This window comes from Argiope bruennichi, chromosome 11 (assembly GCF_947563725.1).
Source record: "Argiope bruennichi chromosome 11, qqArgBrue1.1, whole genome shotgun sequence".
In the NCBI taxonomy this organism is placed as follows: domain Eukaryota; kingdom Metazoa; phylum Arthropoda; class Arachnida; order Araneae; family Araneidae; genus Argiope; species Argiope bruennichi.
This window is the reverse complement of record NC_079161.1, coordinates 72,889,540-72,898,993: the sequence shown is the minus strand read 5'-3', so window position 1 is coordinate 72,898,993 and position 9,454 is coordinate 72,889,540.

Sequence of the window (9,454 nt, the reverse complement as noted above, 5' to 3'; positions counted from 1 at the left end):
TTTACTTCATATTATTGAATTAGTTACTTTTATTTCAACTTAAAATATAAAGTCATTATGTTAATGATAATGTTTGTGAAGCTTTTATCTCAATATTATTGAAATTTTTGCTGCTGTATATTAGCAAAAATATACAAAAATATTTCATAAGTCCTATAGTAACTCCTTTTGTGAAAATTTAGTTTAAAATTTAACAGAAACATATTATTTACTTAGCTTAATAGAGACATGTGAAGATTATTTGCGGTCATAAAGTTTCGCATTTCGTAAAATGCTATTTTCAGTTTGATCGAAAATCTTTATTCTCATGGACGGGACCTCCAAATAATGCTGATTCTATAATAGTTTCAATTAGTTGAACTTTTCTATCTTCATAGACTGACGATCATACAATATACGAAATTTTCTATCTTCATGGACTGATGAACTTATAATACACAAACTTTCCTATCTTCGTAGACTGATCATCATGCAGGGCAAGAATTTTTCTGTCTTCATAGACTGATGGCCATACAAGATATTTGAACATTCTAGTTTCAACTGGTTCTGTGAAACACTAATTTTCATTTTACTTTCTCTTTTACCTTTCATGGATTGGCCGAAAGATGTTGAAATGAATTCTATATTCTAAAATTACTGCTTCAAACAATTTCTAGTAATAAACTTCATCTGGTTATTTTACATTCCAATTTTGATGGAAATATGTGAAGAAAATCTTCAAGCTCTAACATTTTGATTCTGTGAAACGCTAATTTTTAAATTTTCCGTATTGTTTTTATCTCAATAGGTTGATAGAAAAATACAAACTCAGTTTAAATTTACTGATTCTGTGTAAAGCTAGTTTTCATTTCTGTCGAAATTTTTTATCCTCATAGCTAGCTGAATTGACAAAAAAAGAGAGAGCCAGCCCTATAATTACTGATTCAGTGAAACATGGCCAATTTTGAAAACATTTTCATACTTTGGTCGCAAAATAGAAAGATCACCACTTGTATTTCCCAAAATTCTCACTTGTATTTCCCAAAATTATCGCTTCTCTAAATTATTTCTACTCTAACTGCAAAATTTTGTCACACCTATTATTTGTTTCTTTATTACTTGATCAAAATATTGTTTTCTTTTTCAATCGTTGATTTTAAGAAACTATCTTTTTCAAGATCGTGGAACTCTTTTGTCTTCAACGATTGGAATTAAATAAGAAAGTAATCTGCAAATTCTAAAAATAACTATTTTTACGATTTTTCATTTCTTAATAATTTGTTGGGAAGTGATTCTATAACTTGCAAGCTCAATAAAATTACTGCTTCTGTTAAATTTCATTTTCACCAAAATCTTCTGCTTCCTAAAACAGTCAACAGATATTTAAAAAAGCAACTCTGTGTTAAAACATGTTCTTCAATACTAAATCAAAACATACTGAATTATTTCGAAAATCAGAAGTAACAAAACCTTTTTCACCAACTATTTCAAATTTTGAAATGGGTAATGATAAAGCTACAAGCCCAAAACAATTTAAGGAAAACATTCTTCTGAAGAATTTCAAGTTGGTTTTCTTTCTGTTTCAGTTTGTCGGGATTTTCGCCCATAGAATGTCTCCTCAACATAAAAGGATAAATGCTGAGAAGAGGACGATTTTGTATGCCAGGAGTTTTGCAAAATATTTCATTTTCCTCATTTTAGGTTCAAGAATCTTTATATATATTGCATGGATCGCAATCTTGCCCTACGAAAAACGACAAATCATTCATTTTCTATTACTGACGACAGCAGTAGTTCTGTGCATCTCAGTTTTTAGAATATTTCATATAATGACACAACTGGTAAAAAACCTCAAGAAATTTATAAGACAATCATCAAGCTATGCATGTCATTCGAATGTGTATATTTTTGCAGTATACCTCATTGTAATGGAGATGATTTTTGTTATTAATGGTTTTATAATCCACATGAACGGTTTTGCAACTACAAAGAATCAAAAATCATTCTTAATCAACAATCCAGTGATCAAAATGTTAAAAATCGATTCATCATATTATATGGCATCCTATCAAATCTGCTGCTTTTTATTTTACTTAATAACTAGAATGTGTTCTTCTCTATTTCTTTACTTTTATCACCTTTTTTGCGTATCTGTTCGAAGTATCTTGAATCATTTGATATCTTGTCTTGAGAGTAATTGTTGCACCAAAGATTTCAAAGGTATAATTGTTATGTTCTCAGAAATAACGAAATCTGTGAAAATTCTTGACGATTTCTTGTCATTTCCTGTGCTTATATCGATTCTCATGAGTGTAATCGAATTATTTTGGACTGGATATAAAATCGCATTTGATGGAAACATTCCACTGAAATATTTCTTATCGATGTTGTGTTCGGCATATTGTTCTCTATCTTTCTTACTTTTGATAGCAATTCCGGCATCTGTTACAAACGAAGTGATAAAGAAAACCTCAATAATTATTCAGTGCTTGCCACTAAATCTTCTGCATTTTACCGAAGATGAGAAATTCCAGATAAAGAAAGACCTTGCCCAGAAGAACTACTTAACTGTTTGGAAGATTTATACGCTGAAAAGATCTTTTATCTTATCTATTCTTGGGGCTTTATGTACTTACGGAATTTTAATTGCTAATTTAGGGAAATAGCACTAATTCTTTAGAATAGCGGCTTTAGTGTTGTAAAGATAAAGAAACATCTTGCTTAGAAGAATTACCTAACAGTTTGCAAAATCTGTGCGCTGAAACGTTCTTTCACTTTTTATGCTGTTGATGCTTTATTTACTTACAGAATTTTAATTTCTTATTCAGTAAAATAACATTAGAACAGTTACTCTCAACTTTTCTTTTACATCAGACTCTGCTTCATCTTATTAGTTTTGGAATAATTTATATTGTATCTTACTATTTATTCTTCCTACAATAAAATTTTAATATCAAATCTATCGGCTTAATTTAACATAAGAATTAAATCCCTGACATTAATTTAACAACATTTGTACGATTTATTCTTAAATTTGCTTTTTTCTCCAGCATTATATTTCAGACCAGCGTTGCTCATGATTAAAATGCTTTCATATTTAATACGGTTAATGTAAGAAATAGTATAAGTTTGTATAAAACATAATACACACAATTCTTTTATCATCTGGAACATTTCTAATTTAAACTGAAAACATGAGTTGAACCAGACGATTTTTTTTTTAAAAAGGCAGATAGCTCATTTTCACCACAATTTTGTTTACTTTAGTATTAAGAAAAGATTTTAATGTTTTGAAAAAATTATTTAATATAACTAGTAATATTATTTATTACTTCGTAGATGATGCAGGTAAAATAAGTGACAGGAGATTTTAATGCAGTAATTTTTTAAATCTAATTAAATAAAATTTATAATTCATTTAAAATCGATAAAAAAAATGTCGTCAAAAACGTTTCAAAATTGAAGCAAAAATATAGAAGTAGTTCAAAGTCTCATCGGAGATGCCGAACATACTATATACATAAGCACAATGATTTTTATATATCTTAAGACTAACCGCCTTTGTCGAGTAACCTGTTCGCTAGAAATATTGTTTTTCATAGTCCTTGCTACTTGATAAGATTCAAAAATATAAATTTAATTTAATTCATTTGAATTTCATGATGATAATAAAACTATAAATTAAATGGCAAATAAAATTTTAAAAATTATTAAAATAAGTTTTTTTTGTTCCTTTTTTCACTAAAAATTTATTATTAAGGTGCATTCACTTTTCATTCCATAGAGTTATACAATTCCAATTTAAAAATGGTTCATCAATATTCTTTATAAGTCTAATCAATAAATGCACATCGATTACACTTACATCATCGATAAATGTACAAAGAGGAAGTATTGTATTGGTCAAGAAATTCGAACTCGAGATTTTGACGAATGTCGACATTAGTCCTTCGTTATATAAATGTTTTCTATCTCACTTAAACCAATTCTCAGAGTTGTTTTTTTGTTTGTTTTTTCCTTATTAAATTTTGGCATTAAGTTGAAATTATTATTTCTTTTTCTTATTGTAATCCAATGCAATTTAAAATTGGTGCATTGATATTCTTTATAAGTCAAATCGATAAGTGTATATCAATTACACTTATCTTATCGAAAAGTGTTAAAAAAGAAAATATAGTATTCATCTAGAAATTCAAATTCAAATTTTGTTGACATTAGTCCGGAAAACGTATTTTTGGAATTATAACTGTCTGTCTGTGAACATCATAAATCAAAAGCAAGTTGAGCTATACGGTTGACGTTTAGTAAGTAGTCGTTACACCAGATCGGTGGATTTCTATCAAATTTTCTGCGAAATTCATGCACATGAAGTATCTCTGTCTTGTTGTAAGTATGTGCGCGATAACAGAGATCGTAAAAAAGCTAGAGAAATGAATTTAGTTCTCAAATTTATTAAATCTAAAGTGTAGATCGGTTTTAAATTTTGAACCAAAGTCATAGAGGGCCTGCTGCATACTTACTTTCTTGCGTATGTAAGATCCCATTTCATATTTTATTAAAAATTAATAAAAATGTTATAATACTATACGTTTGGCTTAGCATAGCCGAAAGTCCCTTTTGTGTCAAAAAACACGAACTAACTCAAATTTGTGTACGTGTAAATGTAATAAATTCAAAAAACACAACGACTAAACTAAATGAAATCTGATATGTACCTATTAAAACTGCTTCTCGTCATTCTGCAGAGTGGTTATTTTGTCAGACACCCTGTCCTGTCTGCTCTTCAATCTCTTGCAAATAGATAATACACAGATAATACCTTTATATTGCAGTACAGAGAGCTCTCAACGTCAATCTCTGTTGGAACGAGGCTGCCGACTTTGCGGCCAAAACGGGTGCAAGAATCCTCCAGAGACCTTTGAAAGGCTTCTCATTTCATTCAGTCAAACTCCTGATAAAAAGATTTGCCCCCAGGATAAAGCAGAGAGCACTGTGTGACACTGCCGGTAAGCCATGGATTTCACTGCTTGAGGCTACACGGTTGATACCAGATTCTCCTATTATAGAAGTGCAGCTGCGGCACTTTTCTGCCTTACTACAGGCCATGGCTGTTTGCCCGCATTCTTGTATTGGCTTGGACTTTGTGACTCCCCCTTATGTCCTAACATCAAATTTTTGATGCTACTCATCTTGACTCGTGTTCTGCACTTGTGTTTTTAAACTGTAAAGTTCAGAAATATTGGAAGGCTAGAGATATAATGGCATCATAGCCAATCTTCTGGGCATTTGTAATAAATAAATTAAAGTTCTGCGTCAAATTTCAGTTTCAATCAATTGAAAAAAAATATCCAAAATTCATATTCGGTTTTTCTCAAGTTTTCGGGCATTGAAAATAAAATTGTGAACACCGTTGGCCTTCACAACCTTTTCCAAAGTCTCGAATTATTATGTGGAAATGAAGGAATAGCTCTAACAAACAGGAATACAGAATTTCTCCAGCAACTATTTTTGAAGTGTCAGCATAGGCTCGAACATTCAATCCTGCAATGTTTACATCTAGCAGAGCTAATGGAGAACTGGTTGCTTGAAGAGTCAGAAAGTTGAGAGCCAGCCTGTCTCTTTGTTCTGATGGAGAGCAAGTGGGACATTTAGCTTTGATGTATCCAGGGCGGGTACATCCATAACAATATATTGCAGGTCTCTTTTCTTGGTTTATCACCTTCATTTGTGAATTTGCGAAGTAAGTTCCAGGACCATTCCCACTGGTTTAATAGATAATTATATTCGTTAATGAAATTTTTATAACCCTAGAAATGTCCGGAAATTTAGAATTTTTGAGTTCATGATTTTTGTCAACTCAATGCATGTCGGCATACTTCCTTTTTCTTATTCTTTGAAGCTGCTTTCGGACTTCTAAATTTTCTCTTTTCAAATATAAAATCCCATAACATATTTATTGCTTTATTCTCTTATATTTATGTTTTTCCGCCATTACTAAAATTACTTTTGTAGATCCATAATTGGTCCGTTGCTTTCTTCCGAAATTGGACCCAATTCAGGCTGGGAATCTCTGTTTTCGAATTCAAGACTTCATACGATATAATTACAGCAATCTTGAAACAGATCGCTTGTGGAACTTTTGTTAACCAGAAAGAACTTCATATTGTTCATCAACCCATTTTCATGTAAAAAATAATTCATTTATCTTTATTTATAATCAAGAAGAATGTATGTGTGTGTGTGTATGTTGACATTCTATAAGTTGACCTAGCTATGTTGAGCTACCAAACTTGACTACTTTGGAGGGTAGAAGTGCTCACTTCGGAGAGTTTTTTTTTAAAAATATTAAACAGAATTTTAATCAAAAACTAAGCAAAATTTCAGCATTTTCCATGAAATTTTCTGAAAATATTATAGCGTAAATGATTTTTGCATTATGTTCCGACCTGTCACTGTGCTGCCCTCTTGCGGCAAAAGGGAAAACACTTCAGTGTATCGTGTAGCGTTAGGGAGTGTGTGTGCGGTAGCAGGGCAGCGCCTGCTAAGCTATGATGACCAGAATAAAAGGAAAAGGAGTCCAAATTTATTCTTGTGTTGTGATTATTTAATAATGTGAGAGCTATCGACATAAATTTAGTGCATGTGTAATCATATGGTCCGTCTCGGAGGAGTGGAAATAGCGATCAGCGATGGATTACGTTTTTTTTGTGTGTGAAAATATGTTAAGTGGATTAGCGTAGGCTTAGGAAACGAAAGTTGTAGCTTGAGTGGTGTTTTTTGTTTCTGTTCTCTGTGTTTTCGCGTATTCTCTCGTCCCAATTCTCAAGGATAATTATTGTGGGTAAGTGTTCAATTACTTAAATTTTCATTATGTCTTTGTCTAGTTTGAAGAAAGACGAATTAAAGAGTTTGTGTACGGAATTAAATATTAAATTTGCATCTTCCGCTAAAGTTGTAGATTTGATAAGTATAATTGAGAATAGTGACATTTATAAGCAAAGAATTGAGGTTGTGAAAAATTTAATTAAAGAGATTTCAGACGAAAGAAGTAAAAATTCGGATCAAGCCGAAAACGAAAGGCGTTCATTAGAACAAAAATTGGAGATTGAAAGGCTTTCGCTTTTGCGTGTAGAGAAAGAAATAGAGCTTTTAAAACTCAAATCCTCATCGTGTGAGCTTAACGATAATGAACAGAGTTTTAGTTTAGAGAATTTAATTAAGAGTATCAAAGTTTTGACGATTCCTGTTCCCAAAAATGCTGAATGTTTTAATCTCTTTTTCAATTCGCTCGAAAAAGCTTTCAAAACAAAAGCAGTTAGTGATAAATTTAAAGCGGAAATTCTATTAAATCTTTTAGGGGATAGAATTGGCAATTTAATGGTTTATATCAAAGAAGAAGAGTTGAGTGACTATGAAAAAATTAAATCTATTGTCTTAAAACAATTTCAACCAACTTATCAAGAATGTCTAAAACAATTTAAAAGTGCAGTAAAATTGCCAACAGAAAACTATGTGCAATTTGCTTCAAGAGTTAGATCTGTTTTTGAGTATTACATTCAACTTCGTAATGTGAATGATTTTTCTAAATTGTGTGAGTTAATGGTTTCTGATCAGATTTTTAGCACTCTTCCTCAAGATTTAAAAAGTTATATCAGTATTAAACAAGGAGAATCTGTTTTTAATGTGCAGGAATTAAGTAGAGAATGTGATTTATTTGTCGCTTCTAAAACCGAAACCAAAACCAAAACTGAGTGCGTTTCGTTTTCCCGCGCATTCGTTCCGAATAGAAATGAGCTAAGGAATTTCGGGAAAGGAAATTTTGAGAATCGTAATAGAAATATTTCTAAAGTGTTCTTATCGAATACTAATTCTAAATGCGTTATGTGCCAGAACAACCACTCAATATGTAAATGTCAGGAATTTCAAAAACTTTCTGTTAGTGATAGAGTTGCATTTGTGAAATCCCAAAACTTATGTTTTAAATGCCTCTCACCAATGTGCAATGTGAAAAAGTGTTCTGCAAGAAATTGCTTTTGTAATAAACCTCATAATAGGTTACTTCATTATCCCAGAGAGTTTGATCATTTCAGTGGGAGTGGTAAAAACGAAACTAGTACCATAGTTAATAAAGGGGAAAGTTCAACTTTAAACCCGGAAGTTAATTCCTTTTATCCAACTTCTTGCGCAACTAATGAAAATGTGCAATCGACATTTTCAGCTACGAGTACGGTTGAAAATAAACAAATGAGAACTGTATTGTTAAGCACGGCTAAATTTTATATTCGAGATAAATTTGGGAATCTGCAATGTGTTAGAGGGTTACTGGATGTAGGAAGTCAGTCCGATATTATGACTTCGGAGTGTGCAAACAGATTAGGGTTAAAACAAGAAAAAATAAATGTAACAATTTCATGTTTAAATAATTCCTCAATGACTGTTACCAAATTTATTAAAGCTGAAATTTCAAATGCTGATAAGAGCTTTAAGCAAAATTTTGAGTTTCTTGTTGTAGATAAAATCACTGAGTTAACCCCAGTTAAATATTTAAATGTTAAAGAACAAATTCCTTCTAATATTAATTTGACTGATAATTTTATGGTTCCCCAAAAAGTTGATTGTCTCCTAGGTGCCAAATCGTTCTATCATTTGTTGAGGCCAGAAAAGATCTACTCATCAAATGCAGAGTTGTTTTTTCAAAATAGTGTTTTTGGATTTTTGGCTTGCGGTAGTGTAATGCAATTTGATTCCCCAAAAATTCATTGTGGGTTAATTATTGATGAAGATTTAAACAATACCATGAAAAAATTCTGGGAACTAGAAACTGTTGAGTTAGAGACCCCTAAGTCCCATGAGGCAAAAATCGCTGAGGAACATTTTGTTAAAACTCATTATAGAGAGCCTAGTGGAAAATATGTAGTCACAATCCCACTTAAAGAGGAACCTAGTTGTTTAGGCGAGTCTAAAAGTATAGCATTAAAAAGATTAATTTCACTTTGGAGTAAACTATCTCGTGATAAAACTTATTTAAAATTGTATGAAGAATTTATTAATGAGTATGAAAAGTTGGGACATATGAGAGACGTGACGCATGAGATAGAACCAGAAACAGTGTATTACATGTCCCATCATGGAGTATATAGACCAGAGAAAATGACCACTAAGCTTCGTGTAGTATTTAATGCCTCTAGTGAAACCACGAATGGAACATCATTCAATAGCTTACAATTTAATGGGGGAATTGTGCAGGAGGACTTAATTTCAATTATGATGCGATTCCGCAAACATCCATATGCATTTATTGCGGACATTGAGAAAATGTATAGGATGATTTACATTCATCCCAGTCAGCGAAACCTACAAAGAATACTTTGGAAGGACAGTGAGTGTGGTTCAGTGAAAAAGTTTGAACTGTCGACAATTACTTACGGTACTACTAGTGCCCCATTTTTAGCTACTCGAACGCTAATTCAAATTG